Raw genomic sequence first — 19,894 nt, forward strand, 5'->3', positions numbered from 1 at the left:
TAGTTGGATTTCTCCTTATCTGTGGAGATATATATATATATATATATATATATATGTGTGTGTGTGTGTGTGTGTGTATGTATATGTAAATGTATATATCTTTTTTGTCATGAGAACACAGCCTGGAAAGCACATATCTGAAAATTTTCACTTCATATACAGATTTTCCAAGGACCTGCATTTGTGGTTTCTCTATCAGCTGAAACACTTTCTCCTTAAGACAGACATTCATCAATATGATTGAGAATATTTCTTTGTAGAGAGATCAAACCAAAATATTTTTGATAAAAAATGCTCTATTTCATAACAAAACTTGTATCATTACAGGCTTATGTATTCACTCCCTGATAAAAACAGAATATTCAGTTTAAAAAGATATTTTCAAGTCCATATTACTAAAATTTTAAGCCAAGACATTAGTTACTTTTATAAACACAAGTAGATTTAGGCAAGGCAAATGAAATGAACATGAGGAAATGCCTATAAAATGTTAGCAACCTCTGCCAATTTTTTTCTGAAAAAGTAGGTAGATAACGTTACTATAATTCTCACATATCCTCTTGGTTTTGATGAAAGGTATTTGAAAAAGATTCTTAAATATGACTGGCATGTATAAAACCATAGACTATTATACAAAAGAAAAAGAAAAACAAGTCATTTTTTTCAGATCTTAAGATATTAGAAAAATTAATCTATGGTGACAAGATCTAAAAGTTCTAAATACCTTGAGAATTAATGATTACTTAAAAAACAGTAGTCAAAGACTTCTTCTGTCACTATCATTACTCAAAGAAATCAGCAGACTAGTTCCTTGAAGTTAATCTGATCCTCATAAATCCTTTTTGAATTAACCAGAAGCTGCTTTTGTTTATTTGTAGACCCATCTTGAGTGGGAGAGCCTTCCTACCCCGACCCCAACTCTTTGCTTGACCCATTCCAAACCTTCCTCCAGGGCACCAGTTCACAATTAATTCTGATGCTAAGTATTATTGGTTCATGTTCTGGGAAATATTAGAAATACTGTAGTAATACTTTGTGCTGGTAGACAGTTCCACCTATATCTGATGGCTGGTTGTTGTTCAGTTACTCAGTCATGTCCAGTACTTTGTGACCCTATGGACTGCAGCATGCTAGGCTTCCCTGTCCTTCACCATCTCCTGGAGTTTGCTCAAACTCACGTCCATTGAGCTGGTGATGCTGCCAAACCATCTCATCCTCTGTCGTCCCCTTCTCCTCCTCCCTTCAATTTTTCCCAGCATCAGGGTCTTTTCCAGTGAGTTGGCTCTTCGCATCAGATGGCTAAAGTTTTGGAACTTCAGTCTCAGAATCAGTCCCTCCAATGAATGTTCAGGATTGATTTCCTTTAGGTGGTGGTTGGCTATCTCAACTCACTTCCCCAGCTTCATACATCCTGAATCCCAAGACAGCAATCAAACACAACTCAACTCATGGTCCTTCCTTTTGTATGAAGGGCTCTCATTCCCAGTTTTCCTACACCTACCAGACTCCTGGCCACCTTGTTCCTATTTCTGAAGCCAATATCCAAGAGTTCTTGGTATCTATTCCTGCTTGGCAATAAATATTCTCTTCATTTTAGGCCCCTTGAAACCTGTTTTGAGCAGGACATGAATTTTTCATTTTGTTATAAAGTACCATTTATCATAGTTCTATGTTTAAAGTATGTAATGTTAAAATATTTAAAGTATGGTAAAGCTCTATGTTTATGCTTCCTGATAGACTTATGTTTAAAGTAAAAGTTGCAGGTGTGACTAACTCAAGAATTCAGAGACATCTAATTAGCAGACAATTTCATTTTGTTTTATTCCTTAATATTGTACATTGAAATTTGGATGAATAGCAGAAAGAGATGATTAGTTTTCTATTGATATTACCATTAGAAGTTTAAGGTTTTTGACTCTGTTTCTGGCCACATGTGCTGATATGCTTAAATTTTACATGCTAGATAATCATTTTCCCAATAAGCAATATTTTCAGTCATTCAAGCTTATTCTCCCTAGATTAAACCTATGCTATTAATTGTGTGTATACATTTTAGCTTTTAAATTACACTTGACTCAATTATAAATCTAAAATTCTGCATAAGTGGGTTACTGAATTTGAAGTAAGAACACTGGGGTTGAGATACTGTTTTTGACAACTTGTAACTCATTTTCCACATGTGGAGAATGTGCGTGATGTGACATTTTGGTGATTTACATGTGGAAGAATTTTGCAAAGTTCTTTGTAAAGTTTCCAGGAAGAATTTTGAAATTTTATCATATGAAAAAAACATATGAAAAGGCACAAGTCATATACATGAGGCTTCACACAAGACTAGCAGGCTTTTAAAAGGGTTTTGCATGTAGTGCAGGACTATATGTTTGATGTAATTTTTATATCACAGAAAGCTTAATATTTATCTTCTCCCTTAGATTAAAATATATTTCAGTGATGTTTAATCAGAAAACTTGTATCTGAATCTGAGTTACACTTAACAATGAGTTTAAATAAATAATTATTTCCTGGACCAAACAACAAGCACTTCTCAAACCTTTTCCCAAATTGTAAATTTAATGAAGAATCCATATTTGATTGTTGTCATTTCTTAATGGATCTCTTCCTTGTCCAATTTTGAATAATTTAAGTAATGAGAGAAAGTAGATAATTGAAAAAAAGCATTTACCATTTGAAGATGAATCTACATTAATGAATCCTTGAATTAAGTTTAATTTAGCCATCTAGTCACAGCCAACATTGGTTTGACACATAGTGAAGGTGTCTTAAAATTCACATAAAACCTTGACGTATATTGTCATCTGCTCCCAGCTAGTCCACAAGATAGGGCAATAACTTAAAATTTTTTTCACTTCAATATTAGATGTATATATTACCACAACAAATATTGTGACCACATATTCAATTTATACAAAATGAATATTTGAGTAAGATTAGCTTGTGTGCAAACATTTCCCTTTTATTTTTTAGTGTATAAAAGTATATGTGGGTGAATATAGAGAAGAAACATTAATTCAGTGGCTATATCCTGTGGTTTACATTATTACATTTAATCTTCATATTGATAGGCAAAAATAGATTTCTAATTTCCATTTTACAGATGAGCTGTGTGTTTTATTTTCTCATTTTTATGAATAACATAACACTAATAAAAATGTTTTTAAGTGAGTAGTATAACTGAAAGCAATAAAGATGTGCAAACATGCCAAGATGCTCACAAAAAGTGTAGGTTGAAACAGAAACTGTTTTTTTACATTTCCAATCCAATGAACTGGAAATTAGAGACTCAAACTATTTCAACATATTATGAGCCTTAAGGATAGCTCATACCTTATACATATGGTAAGAGTCATCCTGACAGAAGCATCAGTTATCACCATTATATTTTGATTAAAGAAAATATAAGAAATGAAAATATAAGAAATAAAAAAAATATAAGAAATGAAAAAAATATATATATAAGAAATAAATATGACATCAAGTAACATCATTTCTTTTGGGATGGCGTTTTACTACGGTCCTTTTATAAGAATGAAAATGCTATAGTATCATGTGGAAAATAATGTATAATCTATGTCAAACCATCTCTAAATCATATATTTAAATATATTCATTAATTTGTGTTATAATAATGTGTAAATAACTTGCTCTGTGTGTGTATGTAGTTTGTGTGTGAAAGTGAATACATGGGTGTGTGCTAAAATCCCAGTCCCAATTCAGTGAAGTAGTCAAGGCTCATTTTTACCATGGGTAAATTTTTTAGTGATTCTAATTTTTATCAGAAGAATAGAGCTAAACAGTTCATAAAAGATCAAATTGTCATGAAAAAGGGAAAAGCATGTTGTTAGTCCTTTATCCACAGGTAGATAACATGAAGTTTGAGAAGATTAATTTAAGGATCGTATGTGTGCTCAGTTGCACAGTCATATTCAACTCTTTGTGAGCCCATGAACTGTAACTCGCCAGACTCCTCTGGAATTTTTCAGGTGAGAATACTGGAGCTGTTTGACATTTCCCACTCTAAGGTATCTTCCCAAAAAGGGGTAGAACCTGAGTCTCTTGTATCTTCCTGCATTGGCAGGTGGATTCTTTATCTCTTTGCCACCTGGGAAGTCCCCCGTTTAAGGAGTAGTATTGCGTATGTCCATTCTGTCTGCAAAAGCATGCCTCACTTTATAGTTTCAGTTAATGCAGAGACCTGCTGTCATTGTTGTTTTGGTTTTCTTTCTAAAACATTTTAAGCATTTCTGCCTTCTCTGTAAACTTTAAAAACTATACACACATACACACCAACCAATTTTGAAGGGTTGAAAAAGGTCTAGATTCATTAATTAAAATTTCTGAGGAATTTTTGTGTCTTTTATATTTGACTAAATTAGAAAGGTAAAGGCTACACTTTAATGGACTAAAACTCAGAGTCAATTATATAGCTGCTTAATATAAACAAGGCTTTATATAAGATAGGCATAGAATTGCTTCCAAAGCTCAGTATACTCTGATAGTTCTGGAGAAACACTTTTGACATGGGAAGAGGCTAACAGGGCCCATCATGGCACATCAGCCGTGGCCACAGTGGTAACCGTTATATGTGACCACACAGGAGGTAAGCATGCCTCTGGGGAAGGATGCGAAGTGGCGGGAAGGAAGCAGTGTAACGAGCAGATGATATCTTTTGAATTCCTACAACATGATCATTAGCATTTAAGAATTAACTCCAGCTATTTTTGTCTGAAAAGACTATGGGATGGGCAGTTTTAGAGCATCTTGAGTACTTTTATTACTGTGGTTGTCACTGCTAATTACTGGATTTTAAAAGTACTAAGAATTTTATATAGTGATACTTAAGTAAATGAATGCTAAGAGACTATATGCAATTCAGGTTGACTCCATTAGTTTACTGTTTAGGAACTGATATTAGCTATACAGTTATTATAAAATGTGTGTACATTGTCTTATAATGTATAGAGAATTTACCAAAAGTTCATAGGTTTTACTTGCCATAAGTTCAAAATTAGCAGTATGATCATGGTCATTTAATTACACTACTTCAATATTTTCAACTGTAAAATAAAAAGTTTGAAATAGATGATGTATATAGTTTCTTTTATGCCTAATTTTAAAAAATGTTCATATATAGTACTTCATTTATGATATTTAACATTAATCAATAGTAGTACATAAAACATAATTTAACAGTAAACTTTGTCAAAATATTACTCTTACAAAGATATATGTTGATTTTTAAAATTCATTTTTATGATACATTTTAAATGACTTAGTCAATCTTGACTGAATTAATAAACTCTTGAGTAATTAAATATCCTCAAGTTACTTGAATATTAAAAAATGAGGGCATTGATTCAGTTAATTTTGCTAGCTTCTCTTAAGTGCTTATCATGAATTAAGGAATTCAAATGCATTTCTTAGACTTTAAATAGATGATAATTTGGCTTTTTTCTATTAAAGATAATTTTTTATTCTGTCAAGCCATAGACATCATAATCAGATGGAGGTGGTACAATGTAATTAGCTGAAAATAGTGAACTTAATTTATCTTAAATTATGTATAATAAGAAAAAAAAACATGAAACCATATTAAGGATGCTATTTGTTAAAGAAATATGAAAATGTATAATTATTTCATATTCCTTTTTGAAATCAAAACTGAATATTTAGAAAATTTCTCAGATGTGTACAAAATTTCTGTTACATATTTTTCCTATTCATTGCATTTTTTTATCTGAAATATTAAGTTTTAATATCAGCTCTCTTAATTTGGATGGATAGTATATTTAACACATTTCTTGGGCATATTTCAATAAGACATCTCAAAGTTAACTTAAAAGACCTTTGAAATAATGTTAATTTTTAATTAGATTTGATCCCAACCTGTGCACAGCAAGCCATTAATAATTGAGTCATATACAAAGGAAGATAGTGGTAATGAGTATTTGAAAGTGTTATGCCCGATGTCCGAATCCCCGAGCGGGAAGAAAAAAAGGCTTCTAAGACAATGCAACTCGCAAAAAAGGGAAGTTTATTACTGACTCGAGCCAGGGCCTTCTGCCTCACCCATCACAGTGGTGCAGGGTCAGAAAAAGCCCCGAGCCCAAGCTGTTAGCAAATTTATAAGATATGCATAAGCAATTAGTAGCTGGCTTAAGCGGATTGGTTACATGTTTGCAAAGCAATTCTATTGGTACAGACTTTCGCGGGCTTTTTCAAACCTGGGCGTTCGCGGGCTTTTCAGTTTTCCCTTTGTCTCTTACTGGGCGCATATTGATTGGCTGGCTCCAGGTTACCTGATGGGGGTAGGGAATCTTACCATTTCGGGGGAAGCTAAAACTTAGGTCCAGGCTGCCTGTCATGGTATTAACCCTGGCAGCCTCACAGAAAGATCTGTAGATCACTGCAATTTACATTTGACCCAGTATCTTTTCATTGGTCAAACCCACATTCAGAGTGAACCTTTCTGTAAGTAGAAGCATGGAAAACTAGGAAATATGAAGAAGAGGACTGATGCTTTGCAAATTTTGAATGTTATGAACTTTGACACTTCCATTCCCTTCACAACTTTCCTAATTCAAGGACAGTTTCTCTTCTCAACAACTGAGTCACCCTCATGATCAAAATCCAGATTTCCAGTTTCTGCAGAACCTGAACTTGTGCCCAAAGCACAGTTTTCAGTTCAACAATCTCTGTACTCCAAAGTAGCCTTTTTTCTTTGGCTAGGTATCATTATTCATTGTTCTCCTCCTCCTGGTAACTTCTAAATCAAAGCACTCATTCCATTGGTGTAGTAATGCCAGCTAGCCAATTTACACAGACACAGTAGATTGAAAATACAGTTTGGATACCTTTAATTAATAAAATTTCACCCTTTCTGAGGTTTTTACATTTTAGTAAGAGCTTGACCCTAATTCAGAAAGGGTCTCTAATTTTTCAGCTTCAGAAAAATTCACAAATTCTTGAATTTCAGGACAAGGGCTGAGCACCCTTCCATTCCACCTCTGAATGATCTTCTGCCTCAGGCAGACCCTGACCCAGGAAGCTGTTTCCTGACCAACACTCCCACTATCAGGAGATCAAGATCTACTATAATTCAGTATCAGTTTTTGGTTCCCCTTTATTTTGTCTGATTTAAGTTCATGCCCTAAACATTTTGGGGCTTCCCTGGTAGCTGAGACAATAGAGAATCTGTCTGCAATGCAGGAGACCCAGGTTCAATCTCTGGATTGGGAAAATCCCCTGGAGGAGAGAATGGTTACCCACTCCAGTATTCTTGCCTGGAGAATTCCGTGGACAGAGAAGCCTGGCAGGCTATAATCCATGGGGTCACAAAGAGCTGGACACAACAGAGTGACTAAAACTTTTTAAAATTCTGAAATTAACCAAGGTTGAAGAAACTTATTGAATGAAAATAATCTTTAGGAGAAATCTACAAATTTACTTTTAATGACTATGTGTTATATAAGAGTCTATTTTTCACCTTCTCTACCATTCCAAGGGTTCCTCCATAGCCCCTAACCCCCACATTCTCCAACTGTAGCATATATTCCAAAATCAGTCAGAAATACAGGGGGAGTGAAAAAAAATTAAAGAAATACAATATACTCTGACTGAATGTTGCTAATTGAGTGAAAGTGAGGCTGCTCAATGTTGCCAGTGGCTACTGCAGAGATGAACATTAATCTTGTTTTAGGAAACTTCATTTGTGTTATTAATCATGTTGTCATTGAGAGGTTAGTGATGGAGTTTGCTTGGATAACTGCCGGATACTTCAGAGCCTTACACTAGCCTAAACTTTTCAGATGTGCCTCATCTAAGTAAGTTTATATAGAAATCGAAGTTAGTGTGCTGATGTTACCGTCTCTAGTCATTTTTGTTGTTATTGCTATCTTGTTTTAAACCGATCTTGAGAGTTTCCATGTGAAAAGAACTGCAAAGCTTTGCCAAATACAAGTCTGTGTGCCTGATGCACAGTGAAGTGAAATAAACCAAAAGTTGAAGTTAGGAGCCAAGGTTTATTGTAGGGCCAAGCAAGGGGATTGGGTAGCTTGAGCTCAAAAGACACAAAATCCCTGATGGTTTTCAGGGAAGCATTTTTTAACATACAAAATTTGGGCAGAGGGCTGCAGAGTCTGTGACATTCTTCTGATTGGTTGGCGGTAAGGGTAACAGGGCCATGTTTCAGGAAACGTGAGCTGAGTCTGAAGTTACCATCCCCACTTGGGTAGGGACTTTTGTTGTTATGCAGTCATTCAGTCATGTCTAGTTCTTTGCAACCCCATGGACTGCAGCACACCAGGCTTCCCAGTCCTTCATTATCTCCTGGAATTTGCTCAAGTTCCTACCCTTAGAGTTGGTGTTGCCATCCAACCATCTCTGTCATCCCCTTCTCCTCCTGCCTTCAGTTTTTCCAGATTAGAGTCTTTTCTAATGACTCAACTCTTCGCATCAGGTGGCCAAAGTATTGGAATTTCAGCTTCAGCATCAGTCCGCTTTTTGAGGATTGATCTTTAGGATTGACTGATTTGACTTTTTTCTGTCCAAGGGACTTTCAAGGGTTTTCTCGGAGACCACAGTTCAAAAGCATCAATTCTTCCATGCTCAGCCTTCTTCCAACTCTCACATAAATACATGACAACTGAAAAAACCATAACTTTGACTATATGGACTTTTGTTGGCAAAGCAGTGTCTCTGCTTCTTAATATGCTGTCTAGGTTTATCATAGCTTTTCTTCCAAGGAGTAAGCATCTTTTAATTCCATGGCTACAGTCATCATCCACAGTGATTTGGGAGCCTAAGATAATAAACTCTGTCATTATCTCCATTGTTTCCCCCAAAATTTGCTGTGAATGATGGGACCAGATGCCAACATCTTTGTTCTTTGAATGTTGAGTTTAAGCCAGCTTTCTTACTGTCCTCTTTCACCTTCATTAAGAGATTTTCTGGTCCTCTTTACTTACTGCCATTAGGGTGGTATCATCTGTATATCTGAGGTTATTGATACTTCTCCCAGCAATCCTGATTCCAGCTTGTGCTTCATCCAGCCCAAAATTTGCATAATGTACTCTGCATGTAAGTTAAATAAGCAGGGTGATAATATACAGCCTTGACGTACTCCTTTCCTAATTTTGAACCAGTCCATTGCTTCGTGCCCAGTTCTAACTTGCTTCTTGACCTGCACACAGATTTCTCAGGAGGTAGGTCAGATGGTCTGGTACTCCTATCTCTTGAAGAATTTTCCACAGTTTGTTGTGATCCACACAGTCAAAGTCTTTAGCATAGTCAATGAAGCAGAAGTAGATGCTTTTCTGGAACTCTCTTGCTTTTTCTATGATCCAAAGGATGTTGGCAATTTGATCTCTGGTTCCTCTGCCATTTCCAAATCCACCTTGAACATCTGGAAGTTCTCAGTTCACACACTACTTGAGTATAGCTTGAAGAATTTTGAGCATTACCTTGCTACCGTGTGAAATGAGTACAATTGTGCAATAGCTGGAGCATTCTTAGGCATTGCTGGTCTTTGAGATTGGAATGAAAATTGACCTTTTCCAGTTCTATGGCCACTGCTGAGTTTTCCAATTTTGCTAGCACATGTAGTGCAGCACTTTAACAACATCATCTTTTAGGATTTGAAATCGTTCAGCTGGAATTCCATCACCTCCACTAGCTTTGTTTGTCCTGATGCTTCCTAAGTACCACTTGAATTTGCACTCCAGGATATATGGCCCTAGGGGAGTGATCACACCACCGTGGTTATCTGGGTTATTAATCTTTGTTGTATAATTCTGTGTATCTTGCCACGTCTTCTTGTCACTTCCACTATATAATCATAAGGGATTTGACTTAGATCATATTGAATGACCTAGTGGTTTTCCTTACTTTCGTCAGTTTAAGTTTGAATTTTGCAATGAGGAGTTCATGATCTGAGCCACAGTCAACCCTCAGTCTTATTTTTGCTGCCTATATAGAGCTTCTCTATCTTTGGCTGCAAAGAATATAATCAATCTGTTTTCGATATTGACCATCAGGTGATGTCCATATGTAGAATTGTCTCCTGTGTAGTTTGAAGAGGTGGGGGCCTCACTTCCTCAGTAAAACTCATTGTTATGTATATTCCTTGAGGAGGAACCAGGATCCTGTTTTCATCTTTGCACTGTTTCTTGATTGCTTCTCTTTGGTTTTGCCTTCCCTTACTTCTTGCTTAGAAACTGTTTGAATCTGTCCTTTGGTGAAACTCAGGGATGGTCTAGGGGATGGAAACCTTTTTCCTACAAATAAGAAACAGTGGACAAGGAAAGGCATTTGTACTCAGGAGGGCCCCACAGGGTCTTGATCAGTTTCAAAAGGAGTATATTTTATCTATTGAACTTCTTACTTATTCATATTAGTAATAAATTGTTCATGTACTCTTTATCTTCTGCTCGGTAATACATCTTCCTACTTTGAATTTTGTAATATGTATCTTTGTTGTTATTGTTGTTGTTTAGTTGATAATTCATGTCTGATTCTTTTGCAGTCCCATGGACTGTAGCCCACCAGGCTCCTCTGTCCATGGCATTTTTCAGGGAAGAATATTGGAATGAGTTGTCATTTCCTTCTCCTGGGGATCTTCCCAACCCAGATATTGAACCTGCATCTCCTACACTGGCAGATGGGTTTTTTACCACTGTGCCACCAGGGGAGGCCATAACATATATTAGCTGTGTCATTTACTTTATAGCTTTTGTACTGAGGTTTTCATATTTCCATATCCAGTTCCATTCCCTGCTAGAGGCTAAGCTTCATGGACACAGGCCATGGCTTCTGCCTCCATGTGTGCGACATATGACATATGACCTTCACGGCAAAGTAGGTGTTCACTAAATTCTTGATAGAGAACTGGCAATTCTATCCTGTAAATGTAGATTGAAGGGTCTTTACCTTCATTCTCTATGCCTCATTTTCTGTTTAATTGGCTATTAGCTGGAACTGATTGATAGACATGAAGACTTTTTTTAAGAGAATTGGCAGCTATGTAAATATAGCACTTAACCTTAAGCACTCAGCCATTAACCTTAATCACTGTCCATTAACCTTAAAGCACCCCAGGTTTCTCCCTTTACAATCCCCCAAAGCAGACCCCCTGAATGCATTTTTTTAGCATTGAAAAGAATCTTAGTAGAATGCTTTTATTGTTCTGTGAGTGGCTATAAAAACATATTTGAAAGAGAACATTTGACTCCATTTCTTTGCATAGGTACTAATTCATTTTCCAGGTGTTCAAAGAAAGATTCAAAATTAGAAAAGTATTTTGAGGAGATTGTTAGTATATATTTGAGAAAAAGACAAAACAATGCTTTTTTTAATTGAACCGTTTATAAGATTTATAATCATTGCAGTGTCATATCGCTTTCTAAAAACCTATAAATTTATGAAAAATAAATAAACTTTTCCTATAGTTGTTGCTGAAATCTTGTTTAGTATTAACTCCAGACATGGAAAAATAACCAGTTATTTTAAGAATAATGACTGCCTGAAATATTTTCTATCCAATTTCAAATAATAACCAAGAGAAGGCTAAATGGAATTTTTTCTTTAAAAACAATGCTTTAACTTTGTTCTTGTAAGTCTTCTTGTTTGTAGATATAGCCAATTTTATTGAAATAATAGCACCCATTTTCACAATCCTTTGCAGTCTGCAAAATTTATATTTTCTCTTTTGGATGTCTCAGGAGAAGTATGTATAATAGCAATAATTGTTATTGGAAAGAAAATGTGTTAATTAATGTATTCCAATTTATTGTGTTTGTTTTATATCATGGTTTTATTTTTGCCAAGACATACATTCTTAACCCCTATAAATGTAGTAAAATAATGTTACAAATTTGCACAAAGTTTTGTGTGTAATTTTATATGCAGTTTTGTTTTACAGCTTCAGTCTTAAAAGGAAAACAATAAGTCAGAGAAGTTCTCATTGTATTCTGAACATAATACATCTTAGGATGGTGGCTGGGGCTGAAGCAGTCACAAAGAGCACCTTGCTATATTCAGGAAAGCAACTTGATACTAATGGACTGATTATTTTTAGATTTGCAAAAGTGCTCAGTTTTGCTGCAAGTCCCAGAGGGAACTGATACTAGGATGTGTGAGCAACTGAGGGCAAAGTAGGGTCTCCTTCACAACTGCATTTCAAGGTGCATTTTATGAATGTGAAGTCTCATTGGAAAAACATGCCAGTGTAACACTATGACCTCAACTCTAGAAGGATGTTACCTCAACATCAACTGGATAGCAGTTCCCTTGGAATTTACAGTTACCTGGGAAAGAAGGTGATAATGAGAGGGAGACTTGGCGGGAGAGCCCGAAGGAGCTCCACAAAGGCAAACCAAATCCAATATTGACCGTGTGTTTTGAGAATTAATCAATAGCTTTCACAGAAAGTACACTCCATATGTTTACTCCACTCTGAGCAATTTTGTCATTTGTTCATTCATGACCCAGAGGGTGTTCTTACAGGTATAAAGATCCTAAGGCTGTAGCAATGAGCTGTTTTGTTTTTTATTTAATAGCTTTCATATTCCCATGTCACCTTATATAACTTAGACATATCTGTATACATTACCATTCTTTTGACACAAAGTGATGAAAAATATATGAAGATTTAGCTCTGACCTTGAGCAAATAACTGGAAGTAAATTTCTGACCATCTTTGAAGACCTTTCCAATGTATACATTTATTCTTTTAATAATATTACTTGAGGAACCTTGTTACTTCAAGTGCATTTTTTTTGTCATTTCTGTCATTGAATCAGTATTGTAAACATATTTGGGAAGTATTTTTTAGCCATTTTATTTTTACAAACATGTTGCAGTTACTGTTCTATAATGCTTTTTACTTGCAGTGGAACAACTAGGAATAATACAAGTTTCTTTAAGATGAATTGAATATTAAATGCTGTAATAGAGGCTGGATACTGGAAAACTGACTAAAATGTTATTAATTTTTCCTCCTATAGAAATTGGTTAGGAATAAGAAGTAATGGTAGCCATGTCCCTAAGTTATAAGAAATAGTTAAGTTTATAACACTACTAAGTACAAATTAAACTATCTGGACATCAAGCAAGTTATTGTCTTACACTGGGTTCTCAGGGGCAGTTTAAAGTCTGGATTATAGAAAATGTAAATTATTTTCTATGCTTTTTCTCTGCTTTTAATGTATTACTCTGGAGTATTTGTTAGTTTGCATGAGAAACACAGGATTATAATAATTTAATAGATCAATATTTAAATAGAAAATCAGTTTACACAGTATTAATAAAAGACATAATTTTTATATTTGCTTATTATGTTTGTCTTTTAACTTGGGCACCTCAATGCCTTGCATATATTAGACATTCTTATTATTTTAATAAATTATTTAATTATTCTGATTAAGCACTGTCTGACTAACTTAATAAAGCTTAACTTCAAAGTTTATCACTCTACTGATTATTAGTTCTAAAAGTTAGCTCTACATTTAGATAGCTGCAACATATTTAAAACATTATTTTGTAGCTCCCTTTTCTTTCTTTTTTTCTTATTTTTAAAAAGATTCTTAAATTTTCTGTGAGGTTGACTTTATTTTCATGCTCTTCCAAAATGAATTTTAACCTAGATTTGTATTAAAACTGGAGATATTCTTATCAGGAGAGCAAAGCAGCCAATAAGATTAATGCTGAAACATTTTAGAGAAAACTACAAGGGCAGAGGCTATTCTATAAGGAGGTATAGAGAGAAGAGCTGCTCTGCTTTGACCCTTGTGTTTCATGTGAGAACAGGAATGAGTGCGCAGGTAATCAGGATTTGTGTAGGTAAATCCATATTTCTGTGCATATCACCCATCTGCTAACAAAATATTTGCTCAACTCTAATTACTTATCAAATATTGAGGAAAAGAAAATAAATAGGGATCTTTCCTACTTCCCAACTAAACCACCAGTTTGCATGTCACGTGAATTTTCTTCTTTAAAAACTGTACTTTAAATTCCTCTTGATTTTATTTTATCTGTAAAAGAGTTAGGTCAGGGTGTCCTGCGCAGCCCAATGAAGTCTGTTTCAACATCTATGTAACTGCATTTTCTCACTTGATCTTTTTTCAAACATTAAGTAGGAAGGAAATTAAGAAAATGGTATCTGTTTCATATGGGTTTTTCAACCTTAAGACAAGTCAACACACCACCATCACCCTAAAACCAATGACAAGACAGTATAACAACTCATCACATGCACAGACACCCTTGCACCAAATGAACAAACAAACACACAAGCAGATATAAAAAACAAACCAACTGCAAAAACAGTTTCTGCCTCTCTAACAACTCATCACTGCAAAAAACCTCAGCTTGAATGTGTATTGTCAAAATACACTTTCACCAGGGAGTGTGAAAGGGGCTGTACCCCCCCCCCCCCGCCCCCCGCCCCCCACCCCCCCAGGCTCCAGCACTCCTGGGATGCAGGACTCCTGGGGGCTGGGGTGAGAACTCTGGCGCCTTGAGCCCATCTGAGGCCTTCTGAAAGAAAAATGATGTCACAGATGTTTCACTGTTTTTTCCTCATCCTATCTCATTCTCTTGTACTGTTAAAGATTTTGCCTCTCTTTTCAGTCCCTTTTCATTTTTTTTAAACTTCTCACATTTCTCCAATGCTCTCTGATTCCTTTAAACAGAGGGACAGTTCTTCTGACCCAATATAAACATTCATTCCCACTGGTCCTTTGTACTTTTTTCTCAATTTTTGCCGTGGATGGGGCTTTTCCCCCCAGGGTAAATGTGCAGGTGTAGGGATCATCACCTGCTCTTGCCCTACCTAGGGATTTGCTGAAAAACACTGGCTATTAATTAGCATTTTATGATGTACTTTGCACTCTTCAGAGGAAACTATGTAAGTGCCAAATAGTGATAATTCAGTTCTCTTCTCTCCTTTGGGTTCTGTATGTACCAGTTCTCACCCTCCTGAGGAGGAAAAAGGTCCTATTCCTTATTATACCTACCTAGAAGATAAAAATATCAAGGGTAAAAGCTGCTACAAAGAGGAATAGTTGTACTCATTTCAAAATGATTTTAAATACTTCTCTGGAAAAAAAGAGCTGTCAGCATAACTGTAAGAAGAGGAAAGTACACCACCCACACCCCAACCAGGCCCAGAATTCTATGCAGTCTGAGCAGGGAGCAGAATTTCTCACCTGTGCTTCCTGTAGTTCTTTCACAATCTGGGAAATCATTTCTATCCTTTATTGTGCTCATCTTTGCTTGAAATGTTCCCTTGGTGTCTCTAATTTTCTTGACTAGATCTCTAGTCTTTCCCATTCTGTTGTTTTCCTCTATTTCTTTGCATTGATCACTGAGAAAGGTTTTCTTATCTCTCCTTGTTATTCTTTGAAACTCTGTGTTCAAATGGGTATATCTTTCCCTTTCTCCTTTGCCTTTAGCTTCTCTTCTTTTCTCAGTTGTTAGTTAGACCTGGTGAGACAACCATTTTGCCTTTTTGCATTTCTTTTTCCTGGGGATGGTCTTGATCACTGCTTCCTGTACAGTGTCCTGAACTTCCATCTATAGTTCTTCAGGCACTCTGTCTATCAGCTCTAATCCCTTGAATCTATTTGTCACTTCCACTGTATAATCATAAGGGATTTGCTTTAGGTCATACCTGAATGGTCTAGTGGTTTTCCCTACTTTCTTCAATTTAAATCTGAATTTGGCAATAAGGAGTTCATGATCTGAGCCACAGTCAGCTCCCAGTCTTGTTTTTACTGACTGTGTAGAGCTTCTCCATCTTTGGCTCAAAGGAATATAATCAATCTGATTTCAGCATTGACCATCTGGTGATGTCCACGTGTAGAGTCTTCTCTTGTGTTGTTGAAAGAGGGTGTTTGCTATGACCAGTGTGTTCTCTTGGCAAAACTATGCTAACCTTTGACCTGCTTTATTTTGTACTCCAAAGCCAGATTTGCCTGTTACTCCAGGTAGCTCTTGACTTCCTAATTTTGCATTCCAGTCCTCTATAATGAAGAGGACATCTTTTTTGGGTGTTAGTTCTAGAAGGTCTTGTAGGTCTTCATAGAACCGTTCAACTTCAGCTTCTTCAGCATTACTGGTTGGGGCATAGGCTTGGATTACAGTGATATTGAATGGTTTGCCTTGGAAATGAACAGAGACCATTCTGTTGTTTTTGAGATTGCATCCAAGTACTGCATTTTGAACTCTTTTGTTGACTATGATGGCTACTCCATGTCTTCTAAGGGATTCTTGCCCACAGTAATAGATATAATGGTCATCTGAGTTAAATTTACACATTCTAGTCCATTTTAGTTCACTGATTTCTAAAATGCCATCTCCTGTTTGACTACTTCCAATTTGCCTTGATTCAAGAACCTAACATTCCAGGTTCCTATTGCAATATTACTCTTTACAGCATCGGACCTTGCTTTCATCACCCGTCACATCCACAACTGGGTGGTGGTGTTTTTTTTTCTTCCTTTGGTTCCATTTCTTCATTCTTTCTGGAGTTATTTCTCCACTCTTCTCCAGTAGTGTATTGGGCGCCTATCAACCTGAGGAGTTCATCTTTCAGTGTCATTCCCTTCTCCAGTGGACCACGTTTTGTCAGAAATCTAAGATCAACATTCAGAAAACTAAATCATAGCATCCGGTCCCATCACTTCATGGCAAATAGATGGGGAAACAGTGGAAACAGTGGCAGACTTTTTTATTTATTTGGCTCCAAAATCATTGCAGATGGTGACTGCAGCCATGAAATTAAAAGATGCTTGCCCCTTGGAAGAAAAACTATGACCAACTTAGCATATTAGAAAGCAGAGACTTTACTTCACCAACATAGGTCTGTCTAGTCAAAACTATGGTTTTTCTAGTAGTAATGTATGGATATGAGAGTTGGACTATAAAGAAAGCTGAGCACTGAAGAATTGATGCTTTTGAATTGGGGTGTTGGAGAAGACTCTTGAGAGTCCTTGACTATAGGAGATCTAACCAGTCCATCCTAAAGGAAAACAGTCCTGAATATTCATTGGAAGGACTGACGCTGAAGCTGAAACTGCAATACATTGGTCACCTGATTTGAAGAACCAACTCCTTGGAAAAGACCCTGACACTGGGAAGGATTGACGGTGGGCAGAGACGGGGTTGACAGAGGAAGAGATGGTTGGATGGTATCACTGATGCGATGGACATGAAGTTTAGTAGGCTCCAGGAGTTGGTGATCGACAGGGAAGCCTGGTGTTCTGTAGTCCATGTGGTCGCAGAGAGTATGACACGACTGAGCAACTGAAACAGCTTTAGGTTCACTTGTCTCAATGACTGCCTTCACCATACAGAAAGGCCCTGTTCTAGGTGTAGTTTCTGCATGGTGCTATTTTTGGCATATGCACAATTTGTATCTTTCATCTATTTTTTTCATTTAAAATATGGGAAGGCTGTTTCCCTTAGCAAGGAAAGTTCAAGTTTAGCTCATTTGTTGTTTTTTTTTTTCCTAATTATATCATCTTTAATATTACATTATGGTCAGAGAAATCTGAAAGAGACATTTTCCGCAAGGCCAAGAGGTAGAGAAAGAGAAAGAGTAGGACTTTTCCACTTGCTAACTGATGGGACTGAGTGCCATTGTAGCAATGATGGACCATACACCACTTTGTCGGGTGTTGAGCTGTACCAGTTCTTCAGTAAGATCAGGAACTGTGTGTCTCAGGCCTCTGGATTCTTCCTTCAACATAGGTATGGAAAATAGAAGTATGATTCATTCCTGCTTTAGTATAGTGTTTTTATTTATATTTTCTTTTTAACTTTTTTTAATTTAAAAATTAATTTATTAATTTAAATGCTTTCCTTAGTGTCTTCACTGACTGAATGACTGGATATTTTTATCCATCCATTTTCATGGTAATTACCACATGTATTATATTTGACAAATATATAATACTAAGATTTATTCATAGATGGCATTTTAATGTTTTCCATTTCTCTTGTTCTGATAATCTTATTCCTTTGTAACTTAAAATTATGGAAAATAAAGTGATTATACATAGAAATATTAAAACTTTCAAAAGGAGTAAGAGGGAGGAAACATTTAATAAGTAGGTATTGGGTACTCTGCTTAACTCTATATATCATTTGGGTTTTTTGTTTTTATCTATATCATTTGTTAATGTAATCTTTGTGTGTGTGTGTGTGTGTGTCTGCATAGTTTCATTTTTTTTCTTTTTTCTTTTTTTTTTTGGTTTTAAACCCAGTCAATGTCTTCATGAAGAAAACAGATATGATGATTCAAAGAGACTAAGTAAATTATTTAGGTTCGTGTCTAGAGTTAGTGGTAGAGCTGAGATTCAAATCCAGACCTGCCTAACTCCGAAGGCCAGTTTTGTAGCACTGATATCCCTTATACAATATCCTTCTTACTGCCACTCTCACCGTCACTTGGTGTGTTACCAAGGATATGTGCGTCACTCTGAACTTAGAGCAATTTGAAATCTGTTGCTATTTATATTATCTGCCATTTCGGGTTGAAGTGCTACTTTACTTTATGAATGTCCATGTTTTACTGTGTTTGAGATTTCCCTTTTCCAGTCTTTAAACCTACTGATATGCTTTTATCTGTAGCCTTGGTTAAGTGCACTGATATTCCCCTGAAATAATGTGGTGAAGTGCATTGTGGCAAAAATTTAAGAGCAGATTATTGATTTACCCCTGACTATATTATGTGATCCATTTTGGCACATGGATTTGTTTTTGAAAGAAGATTTTTGTTTAGCTCTAAAGTATTTAAACTTATTTTGTTTGACAAACATTGAATGTCTTATCTGGTGAAATGGAGGGGCAGTTTTATCTGAAAAAGATAAGAATATAATAGGATAAAAGACAAGCAAAGTATGGATGAAAAGACAGAACAAACATCAGTGGTTAATGACCAGTAAAAATGCAATGAGTTTGAACCTATTTCTCAAATAATTAAGATGTTTCCTAAGATTTACTCGCCTTTAGTGTCTAGATGTTTACTTTAACTCCTCCTTATCCTAGATTCAAATCGCATCTAAGTCCAAAGCCTTCCTCAAATTTCTGCCTGTTCCTGAAACATGTTGGTGTAGGGTAATAGGACAGTACAACTTGTGTTTTTCTTTGTACCTGACTTTTTGACTCTCAGCTACTGTTTCTTCAATTTTGAAATATGTTCCATTTCTCTTGATTTTTCTTCCATGGATATATAAGCACACGTATATATTCACATATGCTTTTTTTCTAGCACAGCCATAAATATTAATTTTTTTTTAGAGACTGGGCAGTCAATTTGAAGTGAAGTTATCCCCAGAGCATCTACTACTGTTCATTGAGTTAGTCTCTTAAAACTCTATTAAATTTAGTTAGCAATCAGTGTCAAGTCAGTGCAATTAATAATGATCCTGGGCATTAACCTAAGCTACTGAGGGAACAAAAATTGTGTCAGATGATTTGAAGGACCAGTATTCCTAATGTGTTGTTCACAATTAGAAGCAGTACATTTTTTATTGGAACCGCAGATCTAAAAAAAGGATTTCCCAAGTCAGCTGTAGGTATAAAGCATGTTTCCCTAGAAACCAGGGGGGGGAAAAATGCTCAGAAATATGGATGGTTTAGACTATCTCTTTTTGGCTGGGGGAATTGGGGATTTTGTTGCACTCTAGCAATTCCAGGTCTAGGTTTCATAACACTTTCATTCTCTCTCTCACCCATGAGGATATAAAGCCTTTGGGATAGGTTGCTAACACAATCTATTTTTATCCCTCAAAAGACTGGAATTATTGTCCTACAAATCTAAGCTTTGCTTTTCTAACATTACTGTAGATGTCAAGGTCTTTTGATTCTTCTT

The sequence above is a fragment of the Muntiacus reevesi genome, chromosome 6 (genome assembly GCF_963930625.1).
Source record: "Muntiacus reevesi chromosome 6, mMunRee1.1, whole genome shotgun sequence".
NCBI lineage: Eukaryota > Metazoa > Chordata > Mammalia > Artiodactyla > Cervidae > Muntiacus > Muntiacus reevesi.